Here is a 27,608-nt window from a genome sequence, read left to right on the forward strand (position 1 = left end):
TCTGCCTGTGTTGTTCCAGAAACACTGCCTTCTCTGCCCAAAAGGTGGCAGGAGAGCCTCACAACAAATGATGGGATCAAATGCTTATTTCGAAACCCAGCATGGCAGTTACTGTGATGGAGTGCAAATGTAATGGAAGGTGTGCCTGAGGTGTCCCTTTCAGAAATACATGGAATTGTGATTGAGGGCCCAGCCTGGTGGATTTCTCTTTATTTACTACAGGTTCCTGCAAATATTGTGGTGTGTCTGGGGAATGCACTGCAAAAATTAGGAAGACTTAAGGGTGTAAAAGGGACCTGTCAGAAGTGGGATTTGAACCCACGCCTCCATGAGGAGACCAGAAGGCTCAGCATCACTGAAGATCAAGCTCTCTTGAGTCTGGCGCCTTAGACCACTCGGCCATCCTGACGGCTCAGGGTGTGCTTAGTTCTGACTCTTCTGTCTGCACCTGCCAACGTTTCCACTTACAACGTTCACAGCAATGTCACAGGTGTAAAGGCCCCAACAATACAACATAGCTTAAATAAAATAAAAATAGGCCCAAGAACAACCCCCAGATGATCGATGGAGATAACTTTGTTTCGTCTGCAAAGGTAAAGAAATTTTCTCACGGCTCACTGTGTCCAAAGACCACCTCTTCTTAAACTTGCATTGAGATAATAAGGTTTTAGAGTGTGCACAAAAAAAGCATCCAATGCACAGTGTTTCTGCCCAGTCTCGAACCGGGGACCTTTCGCGTGTTAGGCGAACGTGATGACCACTACACTACAGAAACTACCTTGGTGCTTTCTACTGTTAGAGGAAAGTTTCTCTCAAGCCTTCACCCTACTTCTATTCTGCTGTATCAGCAGCGGCTCAGAATGTGCAGAACAAGTGTGAAAACCTCAGAGATATCATCCAACATGCTTGCAATTAGACGTATTCAATACTCACTTGTGCAGGCATCGACAGGCAAATATCTGATGCCTAAATGCCAGCGAGTACAGCTTGGGAAAGCATCACCTGGGACACACTGAGACTAAGCAGGTAGGCAGATAAAGCATGGTGATCCATTTTTCTTCTGAGGTTAGAAATATGTTGTGCAACAATGCACCCAGTATAACGAGAAATAGTCAGGCATAGTGCAATTTTAGTAGGGTTTGTATGTTTACCTCTAAAAAGGGCTCGTCCGGGATTTGAACCCGGGACCTCTCGCACCCTTGAAGGACTGGGTTCTTTAAGACCCAGCGGTGCCAGGGCACAACACCTGAAACCTTCGTGGGTAACCTGCTCCGGCGTACGAATCACAGAGACACGGGACACTTCCCTCGACGTCAAAGATTCAAGGTTTATTTGCTGCAGGGAACACAGAGATCACGACAAGTACACCACGTGCAACTTGGGGAGACTGCTTCAAATTGGTTCTGTGAATCGCTCCTTTTATACAGTTTTTACCCATAGGATAACATTGAACACAAAAGTTTACAACCCGGTTCCCACCATTATCCCCCAGAGGGGTCGCTTTGGTCACTTTGAAACACATGAGGTCCGGAACATAAGTGCGGAAACATTTGGCGGTTCCCAACTGTAAAAACCATCTTCCCACCATTAGCAAATTCCAATCAGCAGTAAAACAGATCGAAATAGGAACAAAGACAGGTGCAGAGGAAGACGGAGACAGTGGGGAGATCGGAAAGGGTGTAAAAGGGGAGGTATCGGGAAACACGAGATACAGGCATCAAAGGGACGTGCCTAATGAGATGCACGGCTGAGACAATAAGTCCGTGCGGCAAGATGAGCCTCGAGCGGCACCATCTGCCTTACAGTAGCAACCCCCTCGTCATAAAGACACTTACAAAGAACATGTGTCTTCCGCAGATATTTTGGGAGTCCCAGGGTCGCGAAGCGGACAACGTCCGTTCGCTGGCTACTTGAGGGCAAGAGACAAAATGGATGCCGTATCTAAGATGAAAAACCCACATAACAAACGAACGGTTTAAGTTAGCACAGCGAAACTGCGCACACTTACTAAACTCGTCATTTGCGGTTCATAGATACCAGACTCGACCATATTCGTGCGAGTCGAAAACACCACTTACAATTGTCACGGAACCTCAGACGCTCCTTTTGCCCTCATGTAGGCAAGCACTAGTCGGAGTCATATTCGATATTCATCAGACCATCGAGATGTTGCTGTAGCATAGCTCTGTCCAACCGAGTCCCCTTGGTAACAGATGGTTGTCTCATACACGTTGTAGCACAGAGGCCACATAAGGCAGGACCACACTGTACACAAAGGCAACACGTGAACAGGAACACTACAACGACTCCGATGATCATCAGAATTTTCCAACCCCAAGTCGACATCAGGCCCCAAACCATCCAAGTAGCGTCCAATCCCCTACATCCACGTGTATGGATTCGGAGATCTTATGCAACCTCGAGATGGCTTGATAGACAGTAGGAGCATTATCTGGAATAAAAATGCAGCAGCTCGAATGGATCACCTTACATACCCCACCTCGATCTGCTAAGATGACATCTAAAACCATACGGTTTTGTAACGTCATAAGTCTCTCCGCCTGAAGTTCTGTGGTGATATTACCAAGGGCACTGGCAGTAATATTAGCTGTCGATTCTACCACTCGAGTCAACTGTCTCAGGTTCCTACTATTGACCATAGGTCCCCAAAACGGGAGGAAACCCTTGAAAAAGTCTCCTGCCTCTTGACCGGCAGTATCCTCTTCACTAATTACGCCTCGCACAACTCTAGTCTTATGATAATCGGCATCTACAGTGAACGTCGGAGGCAACAGATTTGCAATGAAACATGAGCCCATGAAGTCAGCGGGCAACCATGTGTATGCACGATCATAGCAGATAAAGTATGTACCCTTGGCAGCCAGAAACACAGGGGACGAGAACATCGGCAGAATGTAATTTTCAGTACAAGCACTTGCTCCAAGTCGGGCTTGCAATCTTCGGCCACGACCCATAAGACAAAAATTACCAGTGTGGGGTACGACCCATATCGGAGGCGAGCTTTTAAGCTGCTTTTCGCTAGTGAACACACTATATTCACCTCTACTTAGGACCCTATAGGCTTGTACCTCTTCTTCGGGAATAAGCGAGGGATCATAGATCTCACTATCTAAATCCTCTATTGCTATCGACAAAGGTTTTTGATACGAGGTAGGACCAGAGTAGGGGGAACGTGGTTCTCGAATGGGGTGGAAACCCAGTGCGCTTCGAAACATTGTTTGAAATGCTCGAGCTGACCCTTGGGAACTATATGGTAACACCAGATATGGAATTCCCTTATCCGTAGTGTGTGGCATCAACCCACACACCCAACAATTAGTAGTGTTAACCACTAACTGATGCTGATGGAGGAGCTGAATAAAGGAATTGTTGCGGAATTCTACACGTCTAGCCTGCTCGTGTTCCGGTAACATGTGAAAGGAATGGGGAGAAGCAGTAGAGGTAAGATTAGGGTAAGGAGTAGGAGTAGGTGTAGCAGGTAAGAAGTAAGACATCGTGTAATACACCCCACCCGCCAATAATGCAGAAACAGTCAAAAACAATACAAACAGTTGGAATATGAAACATTTGGTACGACTGAGTTGCTGCAGCTTGAATTTGTGGACTTGAGCTCCCTCCAAATCATTCAGCTTCGAGAATGCCATTCCCTACGAACGTCCGCAACGTTTCTTGACGCACTTCGTTCTGTGCAGCAATAGTCAATCCCTAGGAGTTCCCAGGAACCGACGGCCTTTAACCTAGCGTCAAGACCTACTGTCCAGAAGGAAGTACGCGCGCGGCCCTACGGCCTTCAATGCACAATATGTATGTATGCAAAAACAAAGTCTCTCAGCTGTAAAGGCAAAAGTGTAAGGAATGAAGCTCAATATATGTACAGAAATAATTACAGAAATACGAAAGTTCAAAACTGATCACGGAAAACAGGGTAATGCAATCGTCGATACAGCAAGGCAAGATCTTTTTATTTGTCCTTAGTGCGAGATCGCAAAAAGTATCGGGTTTTCCCAGGACGCGTCTGCTCGTCAAACAAAGGATCCGTTGAAGAGACAGCGTCCTGCTGATCAGTTGAGTGTTCTGGTCTTGAGTCTTTTGATGCTAATTGTTCAACAGTGTCTTTCTGCTGCGCTGAGGATTCTTCAACAAGCTGTGCGTTGCTAAAAGGCACAAACGCCGGCAATGTTTCTGTTTCAGATGACGCAATGCCTCTCCTTACCCACGGGTCTGCCGGCAAAGGGATGGGGACTCGTTTGGTGTGCGTAGCATGCACCCAATTCTTACGTCCCTCAAGACGAACGGCAGTCCTCGTGGCCAGGAGCACTTGGTAGGGTCCGGTGAACCTCGGGTCCAGGTTATTTTTGCGTGAAAAGTTCCTTGTCACCACCCAGTCTCCGGGCTGGAGCTGGTGGCCTGGACCCTCTGTCTGCGTCGGCAATGCGTCGTAAACCTGTTGGTGAATTAACCTCAGTTTAGCAGTCAAGTCATGTAGATAATCGATCAACATTGGGTACTCAAGATCAGAAAACATTCCTGGCCTAGGAACCCCCCACACATTCGCAGGACGGCCGAACACTATTTCATAGGGACTAAGCCCTACTCGGGAGTGTACAGTCGCCCTAGTTGACAGTAATGCTAAAGGTAAAGCGTCAGGCCACGAAAGACCAGTCGTAGCCTGAATCTTCGCTAACTTTAGTTTAAGGGTGCCGTTGTACCCTTCAACCAATCCAGCTGATTGGGGATGATTGGCGCTATGGAATTTCTGACTAATTCCAAGGCCCTTACACACACTCTTCATCACACTTCCAACAAACTCACTTCCGTTATCTGACCACACGACTCTAGGCATTCCATACCGAGGAAAGTATTCCTTCAGAAGGATTTTCGCAGTAGACAAAGCAGTATTGTCTTTGAGGGGATAGGCCTCAATCCATCGGGAGAATGCGCAAACCACAACTAAAACGTATTTCAGGTTATTGCATCGCTCCATATGGATGAAGTCCAATTGAATCACCTCAAAGGGATACGAAGGGGGAGCAAAACTGCCAGGAGGAGTTGGGGTTCCTTTGCCAGGATTGTACATTATACACACCATACAATTCTTCACCAGACGTTCAGCACATTTCGTAATACCATCATTCTTCCACACAGGAGCCAGCAACTTACAAATACCTTTCGCGCTAATATGTGCTAACCCATGCGCCATTGTCACAACGGCCAGCACATACGCATCAGGCAACAACCATCTTTTCTGATCCGACAAATCAATCCAACAACCATTCGCATCCAACTTTCCCGTGCTTTCTTTCCACTTCGTCTTTTCAGTCTCGGTGGCCTCATTCTGAATTGCTTTCACACTCTCGATAGTGTCTTCACACATACTCGATTCTGTAGGCCACCTAACCGAACTCGTCACATACATTCGAGTGCTAAGGTTCCGGGCAGTCTCCTTAGCAGTCTCGTCCGCAAACGCATTACCACGACCAACATCATCCGTCACCTTACGATGCGCACTACATTTAACAATCGCAACTTGCGTAGGCAAAGTCAATGCATCCAAAAGATCATTCACAAGCTGGCCATGCTGAATCTTCGTACCGTGCGACGTCAAGAAACCTCTCTCTCTCCACAATCGTCCAAAGCTGTGAGCAACACCAAACGCGTATTGACTGTCGGTAAACACATTCACACGTTTTCCTTTCGCCAACACACACGCTCTAGTAAGAGCAATCAATTCTGCAGCTTGGGCAGAATTCTGATTCAACCTTGCAGTCTCAACAACAGTATTCAATGTTACAACAGCATAAGCAGTAGTCACATCGGTATTCGGCAACTTAAAACATGACCCATCCACATACAAAGTGCCATCCGGATCTTCCAATGGGGTGTTTTTAAGGTCCACTCGACCTTTCGTTTCCTCTTCAGTCCTCAAGTAGCAGTCATGTTCTGCTACTTCATCTGACTCTGTGCTAATTGGTAACAAAGTTGCCGGGTTCAGAACGTTACAACGTTTTATCTGAATGTGGCTTGCCAAGAGCGTCAATTCGTACCCAGACAACCTCGCACTCGTCAAGTGCTGAGTTTTCGTTTGATTCAAAAGAGTATCGACTGCATGCGGAACCATCACCGTAAGCATATTATCCATGACCAATCCTGCTGATTGTCGGATGGAGACCGCAGCTGCCGCTGTTGCTCGTAAACAACTCGGCAATGCTCTAGCTACTGGGTCCAAGGTCGAGGAAAAATATGCACATGGACGTTGCTTACCACCAAAAGGTTGCGTTAAGACACTCAAAGCACAACCCTCTCTCTCGTGAACATATAACGTAAACGGCTTACCGTAGTCAGGGGTACCTAACACAGGAGCCGAACACAATGAATCACGTAGTTCAGAAAAACTTTTCTGACATTCTTCCGTCCATGGTAAAGGAGTTGAAACATCCTTGCACGTAAGAGCCACCAATGGTTTCGCTAGCAATGAAAAATTCGGAATCCATTGCCTGCAGTACGACGTGATACCTAGAAAGGCACGCACATCTCTTTGGGTTTTTGGCACAGCCATTCGCGCAATCGCTGCAATTCTCTCTGGGGTCAATCTCCTTCCCTCCTTTGACAATAAGTGACCTAGATAGGTAACTTCTTGACAACAATATTGGAGTTTAGAAGGTGACACCTTGTGATTTAACTCACAGAGATGTTGCAGCAATGACACCGTAGCAATTTTGCAAATGTCCTGAGTATCAGCAGCCACCAATAAGTCGTCGACGTATTGGATCAAGGCCGCACCAACCGGCAACCTAAACGCATCCAGTTGACCCTTCAAGGCTTGGCTGTAAATAGATGGACTTTCACAGTAGCCCTGAGGAGCGCGTTTGAACCGGAAGCTGCGTCCACCGAGAGAGAAACCGAAAAGGTCCCTGCTCTCCTCGGCAATCGGGATGCTGAAAAACGCATTTTTCAAGTCAATCACCGAAAACCACGATGCAGAAGCTGGAATCAGAGTCAGTAGCGTTGTGATGTCAGGCACAACAGGAAATTGAGGAACCACAATTTTATTTACCTCCCGCAAATCGATAACAAAGCGATAAACAGGCGGTTTCGAAGGATCGGTACGTTTAAGAATGGGCAGCACAGGGCTGTTGCACACGTTTCCCCGAGTCTCTTCAATAACATCTTTCTCGATCAAATCATAGATGATCGCCAACAGTGCTCGTTCACCATCGAGGGAGATACGATATTGGGGAATACGTGGCAGCCGCACATTAGATTTCAACTGAACAACATAAGGGGAGATATCAAGTAGGCCCACATCATTTGGACCTGTTGCCCACAAAGACGCAGGAAGAGAACTCAATTCCGGTGGGAGCTTATCGAGGGACAAATACATGGGAGAGACAACCCTCTCTCCTAACGTAAGCTTTACACCCGCAGGAGAACAATACAAAGTTGCGTACAAACGTTTAAGCAAATCCAGGCCCAAAAGATTTTCGCCACAACCCGTGGTTAAAATCAACGGAGCTTCTAGCTCACGAGGCCCAATTTTAAGGGGCAAAGGGCGCGAAACTGGATTGCTAACGGGGGCGCCAGAGAATCCAACGGAAACATTTGTTAAGCCAGACAAAGGTGCGCCAGGGAGTTTCGAATGCATGATAGAACTTTTCGCTGCACCAGTGTCCAACAGAAAAGGCTCAACGACGCCCGATGTAGCAACTGCGACGTAAGGCCCTCTCTGATCAACCGGAACTGATACCACTCCCTCTCCTTGTCTTTGGCTGTCCTAGTAATTACTGTCGTCAGTTCCCTGATCGACGTAATAATCGTCTACATTGTACTGCGCAGATCGTCCTTGCGATGATCCACGTTGGTCGAAACAATTATTAGAATTGGATGAGTTATCTGAGCGATCGTTCTGAGCACCACGACCTCTACCACGTGATGTTTGCTGTGAATCACCACGACCTCCTCTAGATGAGTTACCACTAGTACGTTCGTTTAAAACAGGGCAATTGAATTTAATGTGTCCCTCCTGTCTACAATAAGCACATTGATTGTACCCTAACGAGGATCTTTGGGAGGAGGAGTCATTACGGGTTTGGGATCTGTTCGATTGTGGCTGTGACCTATTCTGTTGTGAATTATTCTGATTTGAACGTGGGGGATACGCTTGTTGCAACAACACTTTAGTTTTGAGCTCTTTCGTCTTTTTATCAGCACGGTCGTTCTCTTCTTTCTCTCTATTCTCATAGTATTGTGCCGTAGCCAATATCTGAGCCGAAGTAGAAACGGCCCATGCACTTTCCGAATTTCTCAATTTATTGCTCAAGTCGGGCAATAAATTCGAAACAAATTTATCCACAAACAATCTCTGACCACCCTCCGTGCCCATATCCTGACCACTATGGTCGATGAATGCCTCCTCAAACCTCGTAAAGAAGTCGGAAACACTCTCATCTTTCTTCTGCTTACAGGCTGACAATTTGTCCCAGTTCACCTTCATAGCTGGCATAAGAGTTTTCATTAGCGTAATAATTCTTTGAGGAAGGTCAAGAATCAACTGGTCGGGTTTAGTAGCAGCTACTTGTCCGGCGTCTGCCGCTACAATGGCAGCCCAAGCACCACCTAATTCAGCCGGGTGATTTTCCTGTCGAATCTTTGCCCATACCGGTTGCGGTACGACATTGCCGAACAACATATCGATATCGGCAAGATTCATTACCGTAGCATCTACAAGCTGTGATAATTCTTTGTAATACCCTGTAGGATTCTTGCGTGGGTCAGGCAAGGATTGCTTCACCTGTAACACTTCCGAGCGTTTCCATGGGAGATGTATCCATACTCTCTGGAAGTGCGCCAATGTCGGAGGTTGAGCATTTGGATTTGCTGGTATCCAAACCGGCGGAACTTCACGCATAGGATATTGGCCAGACTCGTCTGGTTGTTTTTCAATATCCTCAACAAACAATGCATGAGGAATGGGAGCGGGACGAAGAGATAGCAATCGTTCAACAGCACGTCGAACGTTAGTATCCACTATCAGCCCATTTGCGAACTGAAGCTGGAGATCAGACAGAGCGGTGAGCACCTCGTCAGGCGCATCAGCCGCTATTTGATCATAAAGGAACTTACACATTTCATTAAACACATATCTCTGTGTTGGTATATTGAATTGACAAAATGTTTCGAGGACAACACGGGGTGGACTTCTCTGAGGATTTACCATCCAACCCATTGCCATGTTATACAGCGCAACGCGTTCTCTGTTTCCAGGAAGCTGACTACGTCTCTGAGGACCATCGGAACCAGCGGACCCATGAACAGGTCCGAGCGAATGAAAGAAGCTAGCCGCAAGAGGAGAATTGCGACTACGAGTAGAGGGAGAAGCATACGATACAGGACTAACAAGAGAAGGAGTAGAAACAGTAGCAACAGCAGGGGTTAACAAAACAGGAGCAGTAGCAGGAGCAGTAGCGGGAACAGGAGTATGTGGAAGCGGAGGAGCAGTAGGAATAGAAACAGGCAAAGGAGCAGGAACAGTCGGAAGAACGGGTGCAGGTTGAGGAACAGGCGGAGGAGGAATAGGCAGAAGAATAGGTACGGCAGGGACCACAGGAGGTGCGGTACCCTGTACGTACGGAGGTGGCGACTTCATAAGATAAGACATTAAGGGATCCTCAACTGGCTCTTCCTTCTTTTCCGACTCCGTTGGTAAAGCGGGGTAACATTTATCTACAGTCATACACTGTAATCGGTCAAACACTTCCTTATCCTTAACCTCCTTATCTCGCTGAAATTGCTCTGCTTTCTTCACTATGCTAGCAACATTATCTCGCTGATTACGTTTAGTCTGTCTGATTTCTTTCTGTCGGGCTTCTTTGCGCCACAACCGAAAGGCATCAAACATGGCCGGCCTTGACTTTCTTTCGAACAATTTAATCTCTAGATTATCTAAGATCGGAGCTTCGAAGCTACCATGAGGTGGCCAACGAAGGTCGCCGTCCTTTTTCGTGTATTTAATCCAGTAATCGTTAAAGGTAACTGGGCCTAGCCCATGCTTACTATAGAGCTCATACGTGGGAGTTCCAACCGGAGGTATCGGACACGAGTCCTCCAGTCGGGAATCCGTACCACAAGGTCTAAAACAACTAAACAAAGTACTACGACCAGGCATCTTGCACACTAGCCGAGTTTCACAAACTTCAAGGGTTACGGGATTTACCAAGTCCCAGCAAAGAACAAAACGCTCGGTTTTTGGCGGCTGCAGTCGTCAAACAACACAACAAAGTACGCTAGCAAAGTGTCACCGACAAAAACACTCACACAGCGTTAACAACAAAGACACTCGCTAAAGTGTCAACAACCAAGAACTATGGGAGCGACCCACAAATACTTAACTCAAAAATCGATGGCGTCACCAGGAAGGCCCGTCAATCGTCTCGCTATACCAAGGTCTACGCCAGGCGCCAAAACAGGTCTACAGTCAGGGCAGCAGTCCGTCGCAGCCGTCCGGAGGCGGGAATCTTCGCGGGAAAAGTCTTCGGGCCACTTATTTCGACAACAGGATCGATGAAGCGGAGTCCACCTTCCCTCGGAGATTTCACACGAAGTTCCTCACGATCGTCGGGCTTGGACCGGTACCACTGATGCAGCCCAACGTTGGGCGCCAACTGAAGGACTGGGTTCTTTAAGACCCAGCGGTGCCAGGGCACAACACCTGAAACCTTCGTGGGTAACCTGCTCCGGCGTACGAATCACAGAGACACGGGACACTTCCCTCGACGTCAAAGATTCAAGGTTTATTTGCTGCAGGGAACACAGAGATCACGACAAGTACACCACGTGCAACTTGGGGAGACTGCTTCAAATTGGTTCTGTGAATCGCTCCTTTTATACAGTTTTTACCCATAGGATAACATTGAACACAAAAGTTTACAACCCGGTTCCCACCATTATCCCCCAGAGGGGTCGCTTTGGTCACTTTGAAACACATGAGGTCCGGAACATAAGTGCGGAAACATTTGGCGGTTCCCAACTGTAAAAACCATCTTCCCACCATTAGCAAATTCCAATCAGCAGTAAAACAGATCGAAATAGGAACAAAGACAGGTGCAGAGGAAGACGAAGACAGTGGGGAGATCGGAAAGGGTGTAAAAGGGGAGGTATCGGGAAACACGAGATACAGGCATCAAAGGGACGTGCCTAATGAGATGCACGGCTGAGACAATAAGTCCGTGCGGCAAGATGAGCCTCGAGCGGCACCATCTGCCTTACAGTAGCAACCCCCTCGTCATAAAGACACTTACAAAGAACATGTGTCTTCCGCAGATATTTTGGGAGTCCCAGGGTCGCGAAGCGGACAACGTCCGTTCGCTGGCTACTTGAGGGCAAGAGACAAAATGGATGCCGTATCTAAGATGGAACCCGTGGGTACAGATGAAAAACCCACATAACAAACGAACGGTTTAAGTTAGCACAGCGAAACTGCGCACACTTACTAAACTCGTCATTTGCGGTTCATAGATACCAGACTCGACCATATTCGTGCGAGTCGAAAACACCACTTACAATTGTCACGGAACCTCACCCTAAGCGAGAATCATACCCCTAGACCAACGAGCCACGCAAGAGTCACCTCTGACACAGCTCCAGGGGTTAGTGACAGCTAGCCAGTACATGCTGCTCTGTTCTGCAATATGATTGCTGTCTTTTTCATGACCGTCATCAAACAAGAAATTAAAAAGCCTCTGTCCTTCAGACAGTTTGTTTGCTTTAAGTGTCTGCTCGTGGTGAGGACAAGAGAAGCATTTCTGCTCTCATGCCTTGCTTTCATGAAGTAGGCCCACCCTACAGAGCAAAGTGCGAGCAAGCGAATGGCGCAAGCTATCGTCACTTCTCTTTTCGAGCTGTCACTGAGATCTCTGGAGCACACTACGTCAGGCTGGTGAGGAATAGACAGCCTCTATTATCTCAGCTTTCCTATAAAGTGAGCCAGTAAATGCAAACACTGTGAAAAACAGCAAGCTGCTGTTTCTGCCCGGTCTCGACCTTTCGCGTGTAAGGCGAACGTGATAACCACTACACTACAGAAACAGACACCACCTCAGGAATCTTGTTGGCATGTATTGGGTTGGAATGCACAGACTAAAGGCCAACGTCCTTGAAGCTCAAAGTTGGGCTCTCCTTACCCGGTCTCTCTTTCTTTGGAAGACAGGAATGAGGACCACTTTTTTTCCAAGAGGCGATTTGGAAACCATATCCTGAAATGACACTAGAAAAACACTTTGCATGTAATGTTCCTACACTGCTGGTCCAGCCCAGAAAAGCAGTTGCAACGAAGTCCTGCACTCCTTTATCATGTCAAAAGTGGAAAATAGCGTGCAGGGTAAGGAACCTTCTCGACATACACAGCGTCTTATAGCATTGAAAAGAAGAAAGGCTCCTATATGACAAGCAGCCTGAAAACTTCCACAGGATGGGCTCGTCCGGGATTTGAACCCAGGACCTCTCGCACCCAAAGCGAGAATCATACCCCTAGACCAACGAGCCTGAGTGGCCAAGATACATTTTGAACAATTACTGAAGCGTCTTTCAGAAAATAGCAGGGCTATTTGGCTCGTCTCCCTATAAGTGAGCCACACAAAGTCATGTTTTCTCTCAAGTTGTTGTTTTTTCACTCCAGCAAGGAAGGGGGCAGCCAATCTCCTATCGGCCAGTGAGCAGTAAAAAGGCACAGATGAGAACAGCAACCACTTTCTGGCACTTGTACTCCTCTGCAAGTCCTGGACCCTTGCTCCATAGACTTCCACACCAGAAGCAATGAAGGGCCCACCATTTCTTGCACCTGAGAAAGTGGTGTTTGATATTTGCATTCAAACGCGCTCGCTCAGCGCTCGATCAGGCTCGATCAGGCAAGATGTATATGAGTGGCTCACAGGCCTGAAACATTCACCTGGGAGACCCAGAGTGGCTGACTTCCCAGTATGGCCATTGTTGGGCGAGTCTCCTCCTTTCCTCCGACTCAATCTAGAATTGGCTGCAAATCACAAGAGGGAGTGCAATGTCCGTGTGTAGTGCCTACTCCCAGCTACCTCTCTGTCTTCCTTATGTAAATTAGAATTTGCATGGGGGGACCATTGGCAATCTGCTCCTCCCACATAACCAGGAAGCCCTGTTGAACATGTCTGCCTGTGTTGTTCCAGAAACACTGCCTTCTCTGCCCAAAAGGTGGCAGGAGAGCCTCACAACAAATGATGGGATCAAATGCTTATTTCGAAACCCAGCATGGCAGTTACTGTGATGGAGTGCAAATGTAATGGAAGGTGTGCCTGAGGTGTCCCTTTCAGAAATACATGGAATTGTGATTGAGGGCCCAGCCTGGTGGATTTCTCTTTATTTACTACAGGTTCCTGCAAATATTGTGGTGTGTCTGGGGAATGCACTGCAAAAATTAGGAAGACTTAAGGGTGTAAAAGGGACCTGTCAGAAGTGGGATTTGAACCCACGCCTCCATGAGGAGACCAGAAGGCTCAGCATCACTGAAGATCAAGCTCTCTTGAGTCTGGCGCCTTAGACCACTCGGCCATCCTGACGGCTCAGGGTGTGCTTAGTTCTGACTCTTCTGTCTGCACCTGCCAACGTTTCCACTTACAACGTTCACAGCAATGTCACAGGTGTAAAGGCCCCAACAATACAACATAGCTTAAATAAAATAAAAATAGGCCCAAGAACAACCCCCAGATGATCGATGGAGATAACTTTGTTTCGTCTGCAAAGGTAAAGAAATTTTCTCACGGCTCACTGTGTCCAAAGACCACCTCTTCTTAAACTTGCATTGAGATAATAAGGTTTTAGAGTGTGCACAAAAAAAGCATCCAATGCACAGTGTTTCTGCCCGGTCTCGAACCGGGGACCTTTCGGGTGTTAGGCGAACGTGATGACCACTACACTACAGAAACTACCTTGGTGCTTTCTACTGTTAGAGGAAAGTTTCTCTCAAGCCTTCACCCTACTTCTATTCTGCTGTATCAGCAGCGGCTCAGAATGTGCAGAACAAGTGTGAAAACCTCAGAGATATCATCCAACATGCTTGCAATTAGACGTATTCAAAACTCACTTGTGCAGGCATCGACAGGCAAATATCTGATGCCTAAATGCCAGCGAGTACAGCTTGGGAAAGCATCACCTGGGACACACTGAGACTAAGCAGGTAGGCAGATAAAGCATGGTGATCCATTTTTCTTCTGAGGTTAGAAATATGTTGTGCAACAATGCACCCAGTATAACGAGAAATAGTCAGGCATAGTGCAATTTTAGTAGGGTTTGTATGTTTACCTCTAAAAAGGGCTCGTCCGGGATTTGAACCCGGGACCTCTCGCACCCTAAGCGAGAATCATACCCCTAGACCAACGAGCCACGCAAGAGTCACCTCTGACACAGCTCCAGGGGTTAGTGGCAGCTAGCCAGTACATGCTGCTCTGTTCTGCAATATGATTGCTGTCTTTTTCATGACCGTCATCAAACAAGAAATTAAAAAGCCTCTGTCCTTCAGACAGTTTGTTTGCTTTAAGTGTCTGCTCGTGGTGAGGACAAGAGAAGCATTTCTGCTCTCATGCCTTGCTTTCATGAAGTAGGCCCACCCTACAGAGCAAAGTGCGAGCAAGCGAATGGCGCAAGCTATCGTCACTTCTCTTTTCGAGCTGTCACTGAGATCTCTGGAGCACACTACGTCAGGCTGGTGAGGAATAGACAGCCTCTATTATCTCAGCTTTCCTATAAAGTGAGCCAGTAAATGCAAACACTGTGAAAAACAGCAAGCTGCTATTTCTGCCCGGTCTCGAACCAGGGACCTTTCGCGTGTACGGCAAACGTGATAACCACTACACTACAGAAACAGACACCACCTCAGGAATCTTGTTGGCATGTATTGGGTTGGAATGCACAGACTAAAGGCCAACGTCCTTGAAGCTCAAAGTTGGGCTCTCCTTACCTGGTCTCTCTTTCTTTGGAAGACAGGAATGAGGACCACTTTTTTTCCAAGAGGCGATTTGGAAACCATATCCTGAAATGACACTAGAAAAACACTTTGCATGTAATGTTCCTACACTGCTGGTCCAGCCCAGAAAAGCAGTTGCAACGAAGTCCTGCACTCCTTTATCATGTCAAAAGTGGAAAATAGCGTGCAGGGTAAGGAACCTTCTCGACATACACAGCGTCTTATAGCATTGAAAAGAAGAAAGGCTCCTATATGACAAGCAGCCTGAAAACTTCCACAGGATGGGCTCGTCCGGGATTTGAACCCAGGACCTCTCGCACCCAAAGCGAGAATCATACCCCTAGACCAACGAGCCTGAGTGGCCAAGATACATTTTGAACAATTACTGAAGCGTCTTTCAGAAAATAGCAGGGCTATTTGGCTCGTCTCCCTATAAGTGAGCCACACAAAGTCATGTTTTCTCTCAAGTTGTTGTTTTTTCACTCCAGCAAGGAAGGGGGCAGCCAATCTCCTATCGGCCAGTGAGCAGTAAAAAGGCACAGATGAGAACAGCAACCACTTTCTGGCACTTGTACTCCTCTGCAAGTCCTGGACCCTTGCTCCATAGACTTCCACACCAGAAGCAATGAAGGGCCCACCATTTCTTGCACCTGAGAAAGTGGTGTTTGATATTTGCATTCAAACGCGCTCGCTCAGCGCTCGATCAGGCTCGATCAGGCGAGATTTATATGAGTGGCTCACAGGCCTGAAACATTCACCTGGGAGACCCAGAGTGGCTGACTTCCCAGTATGGCCATTGTTGGGTGAGTCTCCTCCTTTCCTCCGACTCAATCTAGAATTGGCTGCAAATCACAAGAGGGAGTGCAATGTCCATGTGTAGTGCCTACTCCCAGCTACCTCTCTGTCTTCCTTATGTAAATTAGAATTTGCAAGGGGGAACCATTGGCAATATGCTCCTCCCACATAACCAGGAAGCCCTGTTGAACATGTCTGCCTGTGTTGTTCCAGGAACACTGCCTTCTCTGCCCAAAAGGTGGCAGGAGAGCCTCACAACAAATGATGGGATCAAATGCTTATTTCGAAACCCAGCATGGCAGTTACTGTGATGGAGTGCAAATGTAATGGAAGGTGTGCCTGAGGTGTCCCTTTCAGAAATACATGGAATTGTGATTGAGGGCCCAGCCTGGTGGATTTCTCTTTATTTACTACAGGTTCCTGCAAATATTGTGGTGTGTCTGGGGAATGCACTGCAAAAATTAGGAAGACTTAAGGGTGTAAAAGGGACCTGTCAGAAGTGGGATTTGAACCCACGCCTCCATGAGGAGACCAGAAGGCTCAGCATCACTGAAGATCAAGCTCTCTTGAGTCTGGCGCCTTAGACCACTCGGCCATCCTGACGGCTCAGGGTGTGCTTAGTTCTGACTCTTCTGTCTGCACCTGCCAACGTTTCCACTTACAACGTTCACAGCAATGTCACAGGTGTAAAGGCCCCAACAATACAACATAGCTTAAATAAAATAAAAATAGGCCCAAGAACAACCCCCAGATGATCGATGGAGATAACTTTGTTTCGTCTGCAAAGGTAAAGAAATTTTCTCACGGCTCACTGTGTCCAAAGACCACCTCTTCTTAAAATTGCATTGAGATAATAAGGTTTTAGAGTGTGCACAAAAAAAGCATCCAATGCACAGTGTTTCTGCCCGGTCTCGAACCGGGGACCTTTCGCGTGTTAGGCGAACGTGATGACCACTACACTACAGAAACTACCTTGGTGCTTTCTACTGTTAGAGGAAAGTTTCTCTCAAGCCTTCACCCTACTTCTATTCTGCTGTATCAGCAGCGGCTCAGAATGTGCAGAACAAGTGTGAAAACCTCAGAGATATCATCCAACATGCTTGCAATTAGACGTATTCAAAACTCACTTGTGCAGGCATCGACAGGCAAATATCTGATGCCTAAATGCCAGCGAGTACAGCTTGGGAAAGCATCACCTGGGACACACTGAGACTAAGCAGGTAGGCAGATAAAGCATGGTGATCCATTTTTCTTCTGAGGTTAGAAATATGTTGTGCAACAATGCACCCAGTATAACGAGAAATAGTCAGGCATAGTGCAATTTTAGTAGGGTTTGTATGTTTACCTCTAAAAAGGGCTCGTCCGGGATTTGAACCCGGGACCTCTGGCACCCTAAGCGAGAATCATACCCCTAGACCAACGAGCCACGCAAGAGTCACCTCTGACACAGCTCCAGGGGTTAGTGGCAGCTAGCCAGTACATGCTGCTCTGTTCTGCAATATGATTGCTGTCTTTTTCATGACCGTCATCAAACAAGAAATTAAAAAGCCTCTGTCCTTCAGACAGTTTGTTTGCTTTAAGTGTCTGCTCGTGGTGAGGACAAGAGAAGCATTTCTGCTCTCATGCCTTGCTTTCATGAAGTAGGCCCACCCTACAGAGCAAAGTGCGAGCAAGCGAATGGCGCAAGCTATCGTCACTTCTCTTTTCGAGCTGTCACTGAGATCTCTGGAGCACACTACGTCAGGCTGGTGAGGAATAGACAGCCTCTATTATCTCAGCTTTCCTATAAAGTGAGCCAGTAAATGCAAACACTGTGAAAAACAGCAAGCTGCTGTTTCTGCCCGGTCTCGACCTTTCGCGTGTAAGGCGAACGTGATAACCACTACACTACAGAAACAGACACCACCTCAGGAATCTTGTTGGCATGTATTGGGTTGGAATGCACAGACTAAAGGCCAACGTCCTTGAAGCTCAAAGTTGGGCTCTCCTTACCCGGTCTCTCTTTCTTTGGAAGACAGGAATGAGGACCACTTTTTTTCCAAGAGGCGATTTGGAAACCATATCCTGAAATGACACTAGAAAAACACTTTGCATGTAATGTTCCTACACTGCTGGTCCAGCCCAGAAAAGCAGTTGCAACGAAGTCCTGCACTCCTTTATCATGTCAAAAGTGGAAAATAGCGTGCAGGGTAAGGAACCTTCTCGACATACACAGCGTCTTATAGCATTGAAAAGAAGAAAGGCTCCTATATGACAAGCAGCCTGAAAACTTCCACAGGATGGGCTCGTCCGGGATTTGAACCCAGGACCTCTCGCACCCAAAGCGAGAATCATACCCCTAGACCAACGAGCCTGAGTGGCCAAGATACATTTTGAACAATTACTGAAGCGTCTTTCAGAAAATAGCAGGGCTATTTGGCTCGTCTCCCTATAAGTGAGCCACACAAAGTCATGTTTTCTCTCAAGTTGTTGTTTTTTCACTCCAGCAAGGAAGGGGGCAGCCAATCTCCTATCGGCCAGTGAGCAGTAAAAAGGCACAGATGAGAACAGCAACCACTTTCTGGCACTTGTACTCCTCTGCAAGTCCTGGACCCTTGCTCCATAGACTTCCACACCAGAAGCAATGAAGGGCCCACCATTTCTTGCACCTGAGAAAGTGGTGTTTGATATTTGCATTCAAACGCGCTCGCTCAGCGCTCGATCAGGCTCGATCAGGCGAGATTTATATGAGTGGCTCACAGGCCTGAAACATTCACCTGGGAGACCCAGAGTGGCTGACTTCCCAGTATGGCCATTGTTGGGCGAGTCTCCTCCTTTCCTCCGACTCAATCTAGAATTGGCTGCAAATCACAAGAGGGAGTGCAATGTCCGTGTGTAGTGCCTACTCCCAGCTACCTCTCTGTCTTCCTTATGTAAATTAGAATTTGCAAGGGGAGACCATTGGCAATCTGCTCCTCCCACATAACCAGGAAGCCCTGTTGAACATGTCTGCCTGTGTTGTTCCAGGAACACTGCCTTCTCTGCCCAAAAGGTGGCAGGAGAGCCTCACAACAAATGATGGGATCAAATGCTTATTTCGAAACCCAGCATGGCAGTTACTGTGATGGAGTGCAAATGTAATGGAAGGTGTGCCTGAGGTGTCCCTTTCAGAAATACATGGAATTGTGATTGAGGGCCCAGCCTGGTGGATTTCTCTTTATTTACTACAGGTTCCTGCAAATATTGTGGTGTGTCTGGGGAATGCACTGCAAAAATTAGGAAGACTTAAGGGTGTAAAAGGGACCTGTCAGAAGTGGGATTTGAACCCACGCCTCCATGAGGAGACCAGAAGGCTCAGCATCACTGAAGATCAAGCTCTCTTGAGTCTGGCGCCTTAGACCACTCGGCCATCCTGACGGCTCAGGGTGTGCTTAGTTCTGACTCTTCTGTCTGCACCTGCCAACGTTTCCACTTACAACGTTCACAGCAATGTCACAGGTGTAAAGGCCCCAACAATACAACATAGCTTAAATAAAATAAAAATAGGCCCAAGAACAACCCCCAGATGATCGATGGAGATAACTTTGTTTCGTCTGCAAAGGTAAAGAAATTTTCTCACGGCTCACTGTGTCCAAAGACCACCTCTTCTTAAAATTGCATTGAGATAATAAGGTTTTAGAGTGTGCACAAAAAAAGCATCCAATGCACAGTGTTTCTGCCCGGTCTCGAACCGTGGACCTTTCGCGTGTTAGGCGAACGTGATGACCACTACACTACAGAAACTACCTTGGTGCTTTCTACTGTTAGAGGAAAGTTTCTCTCAAGCCTTCACCCTACTTCTATTCTGCTGTATCAGCAGCGGCTCAGAATGTGCAGAACAAGTGTGAAAACCTCAGAGATATCATCCAACATGCTTGCAATTAGACGTATTCAAAACTCACTTGTGCAGGCATCGACAGGCAAATATCTGATGCCTAAATGCCAGCGAGTACAGCTTGGGAAAGCATCACCTGGGACACACTGAGACTAAGCAGGTAGGCAGATAAAGCATGGTGATCCATTTTTCTTCTGAGGTTAGAAATATGTTGTGCAACAATGCACCCAGTATAACGAGAAATAGTCAGGCATAGTGCAATTTTAGTAGGGTTTGTATGTTTACCTCTAAAAAGGGCACGTCCGGGATTTGAACCCGGGACCTCTCGCACCCTAAGCGAGAATCATACCCCTAGTCCAATGAGCCACGCAAGAGTCACCTCTGACACAGCTCCAGGGGTTAGTGGCAGCTAGCCAGTACATGCTGCTCTGTTCTGCAATATGATTGCTGTCTTTTTCATGACCGTCATCAAACAAGAAATTAAAAAGCCTCTGTCCTTCAGACAGTTTGTTTGCTTTAAGTGTCTGCTCGTGGTGAGGACAAGAGAAGCATTTCTGCTCTCATGCCTTGCTTTCATGAAGTAGGCCCACCCTACAGAGCAAAGTGCGAGCAAGCGAATGGCGCAAGCTATCGTCACTTCTCTTTTCGAGCTGTCACTGAGATCTCTGGAGCACACTACGTCAGGCTGGTGAGGAATAGACAGCCTCTATTATCTCAGCTTTCCTATAAAGTGAGCCAGTAAATGCAAACACTGTGAAAAACAGCAAGCTGCTGTTTCTGCCCAGTCTCGAACCAGGGACCTTTCGCGTGTAAGGCAAACGTGATAACCACTACACTACAGAAACAGACACTACCTCAGGAATCTTGTTGGCATGTATTGGGTTGGAATGCACAGACTAAAGGCCAACGTCCTTGAAGCTCAAAGTTGGGCTCTCCTTACCCGGTCTCTCTTTCTTTGGAAGACAGGAATGAGGACCACTTTTTTTCCAAGAGGCGATTTGGAAACCATATCCTGAAATGACACTAGAAAAACACTTTGCATGTAATGTTCCTACACTGCTGGTCCAGCCCAGAAAAGCAGTTGCAACGAAGTCCTGCACTCCTTTATCATGTCAAAAGTGGAAAATAGCGTGCAGGGTAAGGAACCTTCTCGACATACACAGCGTCTTATAGCATTGAAAAGAAGAAAGGCTCCTATATGACAAGCAGCCTGAAAACTTCCACAGGATGGGCTCGTCCGGGATTTGAACCCGGGACCTCTCGCACCCAAAGCGAGAATCATACCCCTAGACCAACGAGCCTGAGTGGCCAAGATACATTTTGAACAATTACTGAAGCGTCTTTCAGAAAATAGCAGGGCTATTTGGCTCGTCTCCCTATAAGGGAGCCACACAAAGTCATGTTTTCTCTCAAGTTGTTGTTTTTTCTTTCCAGCAAGGAAGGGGGCAGCCAATCTCCTATCGGCCAGTGAGCAGTAAAAAGGCACAGATGAGAACAGCAACCACTTTCTGGCACTTGTACTCCTCTGCAAGTCCTGGACCCTTGCTCCATAGACTTCCACACCAGAAGCAATGAAGGGCCCACCATTTCTTGCACCTGAGAAAGTGGTGTTTGATATTTGCATTCAAACGCGCTCGCTCAGCGCTCGATCAGGCTCGATCAGGCGAGATTTATATGAGTGGCTCACAGGCCTGAAACATTCACCTGGGAGACCCAGAGTGGCTGACTTCCCAGTATGGCCATTGTTGGGCGAGTCTCCTCCTTTCCTCCGACTCAATCTAGAATTGGCTGCAAATCACAAGAGGGAGTGCAATGTCCGTGTGTAGTGCCTACTCCCAGCTACCTCTCTGTCTTCCTTATGTAAATTAGAATTTGCAAGGGGAGACCATTGGCAATCTGCTCCTCCCACATAACCAGGAAGCCCTGTTGAACATGTCTGCCTGTGTTGTTCCAGGAACACTGCCTTCTCTGCCCAAAAGGTGGCAGGAGAGCCTCACAACAAATGATGGGATCAAATGCTTATTTCGAAACCCAGCATGGCAGTTACTGTGATGGAGTGCAAATGTAATGGAAGGTGTGCCTGAGGTGTCCCTTTCAGATATACATGGAATTGTGATTGAGGGCCCAGCCTGGTGGATTTCTCTTTATTTACTACAGGTTCCTGCAAATATTGTGGTGTGTCTGGGGAATGCACTGCAAAAATTAGGAAGACTTAAGGGTGTAAAAGGGACCTGTCAGAAGTGGGATTTGAACCCACGCCTCCATGAGGAGACCAGAAGGCTCAGCATCACTGAAGATCAAGCTCTCTTGAGTCTGGCGCCTTAGACCACTCGGCCATCCTGACGGCTCAGGGTGTGCTTAGTTCTGACTCTTCTGTCTGCACCTGCCAACGTTTCCACTTACAACGTTCACAGCAATGTCACAGGTGTAAAGGCCCCAACAATACAACATAGCTTAAATAAAATAAAAATAGGCCCAAGAACAACCCCCAGATGATCGATGGAGATAACTTTGTTTCGTCTGCAAAGGTAAAGAAATTTTCTCACGGCTCACTGTGTCCAAAGACCACCTCTTCTTAAAATTGCATTGAGATAATAAGGTTTTAGAGTGTGCACAAAAAAAGCATCCAATGCACAGTGTTTCTGCCCGGTCTCGAACCGGGGACCTTTCGCGTGTTAGGCGAACGTGATGACCACTACACTACAGAAACTACCTTGGTGCTTTCTACTGTTAGAGGAAAGTTTCTCTCAAGCCTTCACCCTACTTCTATTCTGCTGTATCAGCAGCGGCTCAGAATGTGCAGAACAAGTGTGAAAACCTCAGAGATATCATCCAACATGCTTGCAATTAGACGTATTCAAAACTCACTTGTGCAGGCATCGACAGGCAAATATCTGATGCCTAAATGCCAGCGAGTACAGCTTGGGAAAGCATCACCTGGGACACACTGAGACTAAGCAGGTAGGCAGATAAAGCATGGTGATCCATTTTTCTTCTGAGGTTAGAAATATGTTGTGCAACAATGCACCCAGTATAACGAGAAATAGTCAGGCATAGTGCAATTTTAGTAGGGTTTGTATGTTTACCTCTAAAAAGGGCTCGTCCGGGATTTGAACCCGGGACCTCTCGCACCCTAAGCGAGAATCATACCCCTAGACCAACGAGCCACGCAAGAGTCACCTCTGACACAGCTCCAGGGGTTAGTGGCAGCTAGCCAGTACATGCTGCTCTGTTCTGCAATATGATTGCTGTCTTTTTCATGATCGTCATCAAACAAGAAATTAAAAAGCCTCTGTCCTTCAGACAGTTTGTTTGCTTTAAGTGTCTGCTCGTGGTGAGGACAAGAGAAGCATTTCTGCTCTCATGCCTTGCTTTCATGAAGTAGGCCCACCCTACAGAGCAAAGTGCGAGCAAGCGAATGGCGCAAGCTATCGTCACTTCTCTTTTCGAGCTGTCACTGAGATCTCTGGAGCACACTACGTCAGGCTGGTGAGGAATAGACAGCCTCTATTATCTCAGCTTTCCTATAAAGTGAGCCAGTAAATGCAAACACTGTGAAAAACAGCAAGCTGCTGTTTCTGCCCGGTCTCGACCTTTCGCGTGTAAGGCGAACGTGATAACCACTACACTACAGAAACAGACACCACCTCAGGAATCTTGTTGGCATGTATTGGGTTGGAATGCACAGACTAAAGGCCAACGTCCTTGAAGCTCAAAGTTGGGCTCTCCTTACCCGGTCTCTCTTTCTTTGGAAGACAGGAATGAGGACCACTTTTTTTCCAAGAGGCGATTTGGAAACCATATCCTGAAATGACACTAGAAAAACACTTTGCATGTAATGTTCCTACACTGCTGGTCCAGCCCAGAAAAGCAGTTGCAACAAAGTCCTGCACTCCTTTATCATGTCAAAAGTGAAAAATAGCGTGCAGGGTAAGGAACCTTCTCGACATACACAGCGTCTTATAGCATTGAAAAGAAGAAAGGCTCCTATATGACAAGCAGCCTGAAAACTTCCACAGGATGGGCTCGTCCGGGATTTGAACCCAGGACCTCTCGCACCCAAAGCGAGAATCATACCCCTAGACCAACGAGCCTGAGTGGCCAAGATACATTTTGAACAATTACTGAAGCGTCTTTCAGAAAATAGCAGGGCTATTTGGCTCGTCTCCCTATAAGTGAGCCACACAAAGTCATGTTTTCTCTCAAGTTGTTGTTTTTTCACTCCAGCAAGGAAGGGGGCAGCCAATCTCCTATCGGCCAGTGAGCAGTAAAAAGGCACAGATGAGAACAGCAACCACTTTCTGGCACTTGTACTCCTCTGCAAGTCCTGGACCCTTGCTCCATAGACTTCCACACCAGAAGCAATGAAGGGCCCACCATTTCTTGCACCTGAGAAAGTGGTGTTTGATATTTGCATTCAAACGCGCTCGCTCAGCGCTCGATCAGGCTCGATCAGGCGAGATGTATATGAGTGGCTCACAGGCCTGAAACATTCACCTGGGAGACCCAGAGTGGCTGACTTCCCAGTATGGCCATTGTTGGGCGAGTCTCCTCCTTTCCTCCGACTCAATCTAGAATTGGCTGCAAATCACAAGAGGGAGTGCAATGTCCGTGTGTAGTGCCTACTCCCAGCTACCTCTCTGTCTTCCTTATGTAAATTAGAATTTGCATGGGGGGACCATTGGCAATCTGCTCCTCCCACATAACCAGGAAGCCCTGTTGAACATGTCTGCCTGTGTTGTTCCAGAAACACTGCCTTCTCTGCCCAAAAGGTGGCAGGAGAGCCTCACAACAAATGATGGGATCAAATGCTTATTTCGAAACCCAGCATGGCAGTTACTGTGATGGAGTGCAAATGTAATGGAAGGTGTGCCTGAGGTGTCCCTTTCAGAAATACATGGAATTGTGATTGAGGGCCCAGCCTGGTGGATTTCTCTTTATTTACTACAGGTTCCTGCAAATATTGTGTTGTGTCTGGGGAATGCACTGCAAAAATTAGGAAGACTTAAGGGTGTAAAAGGGACCTGTCAGAAGTGGGATTTGAACCCACGCCTCCATGAGGAGACCAGAAGGCTCAGCATCACTGAAGATCAAGCTCTCTTGAGTCTGGCGCCTTAGACCACTCGGCCATCCTGACGGCTCAGGGTGTGCTTAGTTCTGACTCTTCTGTCTGCACCTGCCAACGTTTCCACTTACAACGTTCACAGCAATGTCACAGGTGTAAAGGCCCCAACAATACAACATAGCTTAAATAAAATAATAATAGGCCCAAGAACAACCCCCAGATGATCGATGGAGATAACTTTGTTTCGTCTGCAAAGGTAAAGAAATTTTCTCACGGCTCACTGTGTCCAAAGACCACCTCTTCTTAAAATTGCATTGAGATAATAAGGTTTTAGAGTGTGCACAAAAAAAGCATCCAATGCACAGTGTTTCTGCCCGGTCTCGAACCGTGGACCTTTCGCGTGTTAGGCGAACGTGATGACCACTACACTACAGAAACTACCTTGGTGCTTTCTACTGTTAGAGGAAAGTTTCTCTCAAGCCTTCACCCTACTTCTATTCTGCTGTATCAGCAGCGGCTCAGAATGTGCAGAACAAGTGTGAAAACCTCAGAGATATCATCCAACATGCTTGCAATTAGACGTATTCAAAACTCACTTGTGCAGGCATCGACAGGCAAATATCTGATGCCTAAATGCCAGCGAGTACAGCTTGGGAAAGCATCACCTGGGACACACTGAGACTAAGCAGGTAGGCAGATAAAGCATGGTGATCCATTTTTCTTCTGAGGTTAGAAATATGTTGTGCAACAATGCACCCAGTATAACGAGAAATAGTCAGGCATAGTGCAATTTTAGTAGGGTTTGTATGTTTACCTCTAAAAAGGGCTCGTCCGGGATTTGAACCCGGGACCTCTCGCACCCTAAGCGAGAATCATACCCCTAGACCAACGAGCCACGCAAGAGTCACCTCTGACACAGCTCCAGGGGTTAGTGGCAGCTAGCCAGTACATGCTGCTCTGTTCTGCAATATGATTGCTGTCTTTTTCATGACCGTCATCAAACAAGAAATTAAAAAGCCTCTGTCCTTCAGACAGTTTGTTTGCTTTAAGTGTCTGCTCGTGGTGAGGACAAGAGAAGCATTTCTGCTCTCATGCCTTGCTTTCATGAAGTAGGCCCACCCTACAGAGCAAAGTGCGAGCAAGCGAATGGCGCAAGCTATCGTCACTTCTCTTTTCGAGCTGTCACTGAGATCTCTGGAGCACACTACGTCAGGCTGGTGAGGAATAGACAGCCTCTATTATCTCAGCTTTCCTATAAAGTGAGCCAGTAAATGCAAACACTGTGAAAAACAGCAAGCTGCTATTTCTGCCCGGTCTCGAACCAGGGACCTTTCGCGTGTACGGCAAACGTGATAACCACTACACTACAGAAACAGACACCACCTCAGGAATCTTGTTGGCATGTATTGGGTTGGAATGCACAGACTAAAGGCCAACGTCCTTGAAGCTCAAAGTTGGGCTCTCCTTACCTGGTCTCTCTTTCTTTGGAAGACAGGAATGAGGACCACTTTTTTTCCAAGAGGCGATTTGGAAACCATATCCTGAAATGACACTAGAAAAACACTTTGCATGTAATGTTCCTACACTGCTGGTCCAGCCCAGAAAAGCAGTTGCAACGAAGTCCTGCACTCCTTTATCATGTCAAAAGTGGAAAATAGCGTGCAGGGTAAGGAACCTTCTCGACATACACAGCGTCTTATAGCATTGAAAAGAAGAAAGGCTCCTATATGACAAGCAGCCTGAAAACTTCCACAGGATGGGCTCGTCCGGGATTTGAACCCAGGACCTCTCGCACCCAAAGCGAGAATCATACCCCTAGACCAACGAGCCTGAGTGGCCAAGATACATTTTGAACAATTACTGAAGCGTCTTTCAGAAAATAGCAGGGCTATTTGGCTCGTCTCCCTATAAGTGAGCCACACAAAGTCATGTTTTCTCTCAAGTTGTTGTTTTTTCACTCCAGCAAGGAAGGGGGCAGCCAATCTCCTATCGGCCAGTGAGCAGTAAAAAGGCACAGATGAGAACAGCAACCACTTTCTGGCACTTGTACTCCTCTGCAAGTCCTGGACCCTTGCTCCATAGACTTCCACACCAGAAGCAATGAAGGGCCCACCATTTCTTGCACCTGAGAAAGTGGTGTTTGATATTTGCATTCAAACGCGCTCGCTCAGCGCTCGATCAGGCTCGATCAGGCGAGATTTATATGAGTGGCTCACAGGCCTGAAACATTCACCTGGGAGACCCAGAGTGGCTGACTTCCCAGTATGGCCATTGTTGGGTGAGTCTCCTCCTTTCCTCCGACTCAATCTAGAATTGGCTGCAAATCACAAGAGGGAGTGCAATGTCCATGTGTAGTGCCTACTCCCAGCTACCTCTCTGTCTTCCTTATGTAAATTAGAATTTGCAAGGGGGAACCATTGGCAATATGCTCCTCCCACATAACCAGGAAGCCCTGTTGAACATGTCTGCCTGTGTTGTTCCAGGAACACTGCCTTCTCTGCCCAAAAGGTGGCAGGAGAGCCTCACAACAAATGATGGGATCAAATGCTTATTTCGAAACCCAGCATGGCAGTTACTGTGATGGAGTGCAAATGTAATGGAAGGTGTGCCTGAGGTGTCCCTTTCAGAAATACATGGAATTGTGATTGAGGGCCCAGCCTGGTGGATTTCTCTTTATTTACTACAGGTTCCTGCAAATATTGTGGTGTGTCTGGGGAATGCACTGCAAAAATTAGGAAGACTTAAGGGTGTAAAAGGGACCTGTCAGAAGTGGGATTTGAACCCACGCCTCCATGAGGAGACCAGAAGGCTCAGCATCACTGAAGATCAAGCTCTCTTGAGTCTGGCGCCTTAGACCACTCGGCCATCCTGACGGCTCAGGGTGTGCTTAG

The 27,608-nt window shown here is 47.2% G+C and overlaps 21 non-coding genes across 21 annotated transcripts; all 21 read right to left on the reverse strand.

The window, feature by feature from the left end:
* Window positions 1–297: 297 nt before the first annotated feature.
* TRNAL-CAA (transfer RNA leucine (anticodon CAA)) lies at window positions 298–409 on the reverse strand. Its single transcript has 2 exons — window positions 372–409; window positions 298–343 (listed from the first exon to the last, which is right to left on the reverse strand). It is a non-coding gene; the product is annotated as a tRNA-Leu (tRNA).
* A 293-nt stretch (window positions 410–702) lies between these two features.
* TRNAV-AAC (transfer RNA valine (anticodon AAC)) lies at window positions 703–775 on the reverse strand. Its single transcript has one exon. It is a non-coding gene; the product is annotated as a tRNA-Val (tRNA).
* Window positions 776–13,489: 12,714 nt separating this feature from the next.
* On the reverse strand, window positions 13,490–13,601 carry TRNAL-CAA (transfer RNA leucine (anticodon CAA)). Its single transcript has 2 exons — window positions 13,564–13,601; window positions 13,490–13,535 (listed from the first exon to the last, which is right to left on the reverse strand). It is a non-coding gene; the product is annotated as a tRNA-Leu (tRNA).
* A 293-nt stretch (window positions 13,602–13,894) lies between these two features.
* On the reverse strand, window positions 13,895–13,967 carry TRNAV-AAC (transfer RNA valine (anticodon AAC)). Its single transcript has one exon. It is a non-coding gene; the product is annotated as a tRNA-Val (tRNA).
* A 385-nt stretch (window positions 13,968–14,352) lies between these two features.
* Window positions 14,353–14,424, reverse strand: TRNAP-AGG (transfer RNA proline (anticodon AGG)). The gene has a single exon. It is a non-coding gene; the product is annotated as a tRNA-Pro (tRNA).
* A 406-nt stretch (window positions 14,425–14,830) lies between these two features.
* TRNAV-UAC (transfer RNA valine (anticodon UAC)) lies at window positions 14,831–14,903 on the reverse strand. The gene has a single exon. It is a non-coding gene; the product is annotated as a tRNA-Val (tRNA).
* Window positions 14,904–16,290: 1,387 nt separating this feature from the next.
* On the reverse strand, window positions 16,291–16,402 carry TRNAL-CAA (transfer RNA leucine (anticodon CAA)). Its single transcript has 2 exons — window positions 16,365–16,402; window positions 16,291–16,336 (listed from the first exon to the last, which is right to left on the reverse strand). It is a non-coding gene; the product is annotated as a tRNA-Leu (tRNA).
* Window positions 16,403–16,695: 293 nt separating this feature from the next.
* TRNAV-AAC (transfer RNA valine (anticodon AAC)) lies at window positions 16,696–16,768 on the reverse strand. Its single transcript has one exon. It is a non-coding gene; the product is annotated as a tRNA-Val (tRNA).
* Window positions 16,769–17,153: 385 nt separating this feature from the next.
* TRNAP-AGG (transfer RNA proline (anticodon AGG)) lies at window positions 17,154–17,225 on the reverse strand. The gene has a single exon. It is a non-coding gene; the product is annotated as a tRNA-Pro (tRNA).
* Window positions 17,226–19,083: 1,858 nt separating this feature from the next.
* On the reverse strand, window positions 19,084–19,195 carry TRNAL-CAA (transfer RNA leucine (anticodon CAA)). Its single transcript has 2 exons — window positions 19,158–19,195; window positions 19,084–19,129 (listed from the first exon to the last, which is right to left on the reverse strand). It is a non-coding gene; the product is annotated as a tRNA-Leu (tRNA).
* A 293-nt stretch (window positions 19,196–19,488) lies between these two features.
* Window positions 19,489–19,561, reverse strand: TRNAV-AAC (transfer RNA valine (anticodon AAC)). The gene has a single exon. It is a non-coding gene; the product is annotated as a tRNA-Val (tRNA).
* Window positions 19,562–20,424: 863 nt separating this feature from the next.
* On the reverse strand, window positions 20,425–20,497 carry TRNAV-UAC (transfer RNA valine (anticodon UAC)). The gene has a single exon. It is a non-coding gene; the product is annotated as a tRNA-Val (tRNA).
* A 384-nt stretch (window positions 20,498–20,881) lies between these two features.
* Window positions 20,882–20,953, reverse strand: TRNAP-UGG (transfer RNA proline (anticodon UGG)). Its single transcript has one exon. It is a non-coding gene; the product is annotated as a tRNA-Pro (tRNA).
* A 931-nt stretch (window positions 20,954–21,884) lies between these two features.
* Window positions 21,885–21,996, reverse strand: TRNAL-CAA (transfer RNA leucine (anticodon CAA)). Its single transcript has 2 exons — window positions 21,959–21,996; window positions 21,885–21,930 (listed from the first exon to the last, which is right to left on the reverse strand). It is a non-coding gene; the product is annotated as a tRNA-Leu (tRNA).
* Window positions 21,997–22,289: 293 nt separating this feature from the next.
* On the reverse strand, window positions 22,290–22,362 carry TRNAV-AAC (transfer RNA valine (anticodon AAC)). The gene has a single exon. It is a non-coding gene; the product is annotated as a tRNA-Val (tRNA).
* A 385-nt stretch (window positions 22,363–22,747) lies between these two features.
* Window positions 22,748–22,819, reverse strand: TRNAP-AGG (transfer RNA proline (anticodon AGG)). Its single transcript has one exon. It is a non-coding gene; the product is annotated as a tRNA-Pro (tRNA).
* Window positions 22,820–24,677: 1,858 nt separating this feature from the next.
* Window positions 24,678–24,789, reverse strand: TRNAL-CAA (transfer RNA leucine (anticodon CAA)). Its single transcript has 2 exons — window positions 24,752–24,789; window positions 24,678–24,723 (listed from the first exon to the last, which is right to left on the reverse strand). It is a non-coding gene; the product is annotated as a tRNA-Leu (tRNA).
* A 293-nt stretch (window positions 24,790–25,082) lies between these two features.
* TRNAV-AAC (transfer RNA valine (anticodon AAC)) lies at window positions 25,083–25,155 on the reverse strand. Its single transcript has one exon. It is a non-coding gene; the product is annotated as a tRNA-Val (tRNA).
* Window positions 25,156–25,540: 385 nt separating this feature from the next.
* TRNAP-AGG (transfer RNA proline (anticodon AGG)) lies at window positions 25,541–25,612 on the reverse strand. Its single transcript has one exon. It is a non-coding gene; the product is annotated as a tRNA-Pro (tRNA).
* A 406-nt stretch (window positions 25,613–26,018) lies between these two features.
* TRNAV-UAC (transfer RNA valine (anticodon UAC)) lies at window positions 26,019–26,091 on the reverse strand. Its single transcript has one exon. It is a non-coding gene; the product is annotated as a tRNA-Val (tRNA).
* Window positions 26,092–27,478: 1,387 nt separating this feature from the next.
* Window positions 27,479–27,590, reverse strand: TRNAL-CAA (transfer RNA leucine (anticodon CAA)). The gene is made up of 2 exons: window positions 27,553–27,590; window positions 27,479–27,524 (listed from the first exon to the last, which is right to left on the reverse strand). It is a non-coding gene; the product is annotated as a tRNA-Leu (tRNA).
* Window positions 27,591–27,608: the final 18 nt, after the last annotated feature.

Source organism: Lissotriton vulgaris, chromosome 10 (genome assembly GCF_964263255.1).
Source record: "Lissotriton vulgaris chromosome 10, aLisVul1.2, whole genome shotgun sequence".
Lineage (NCBI taxonomy): Eukaryota > Metazoa > Chordata > Amphibia > Caudata > Salamandridae > Lissotriton > Lissotriton vulgaris.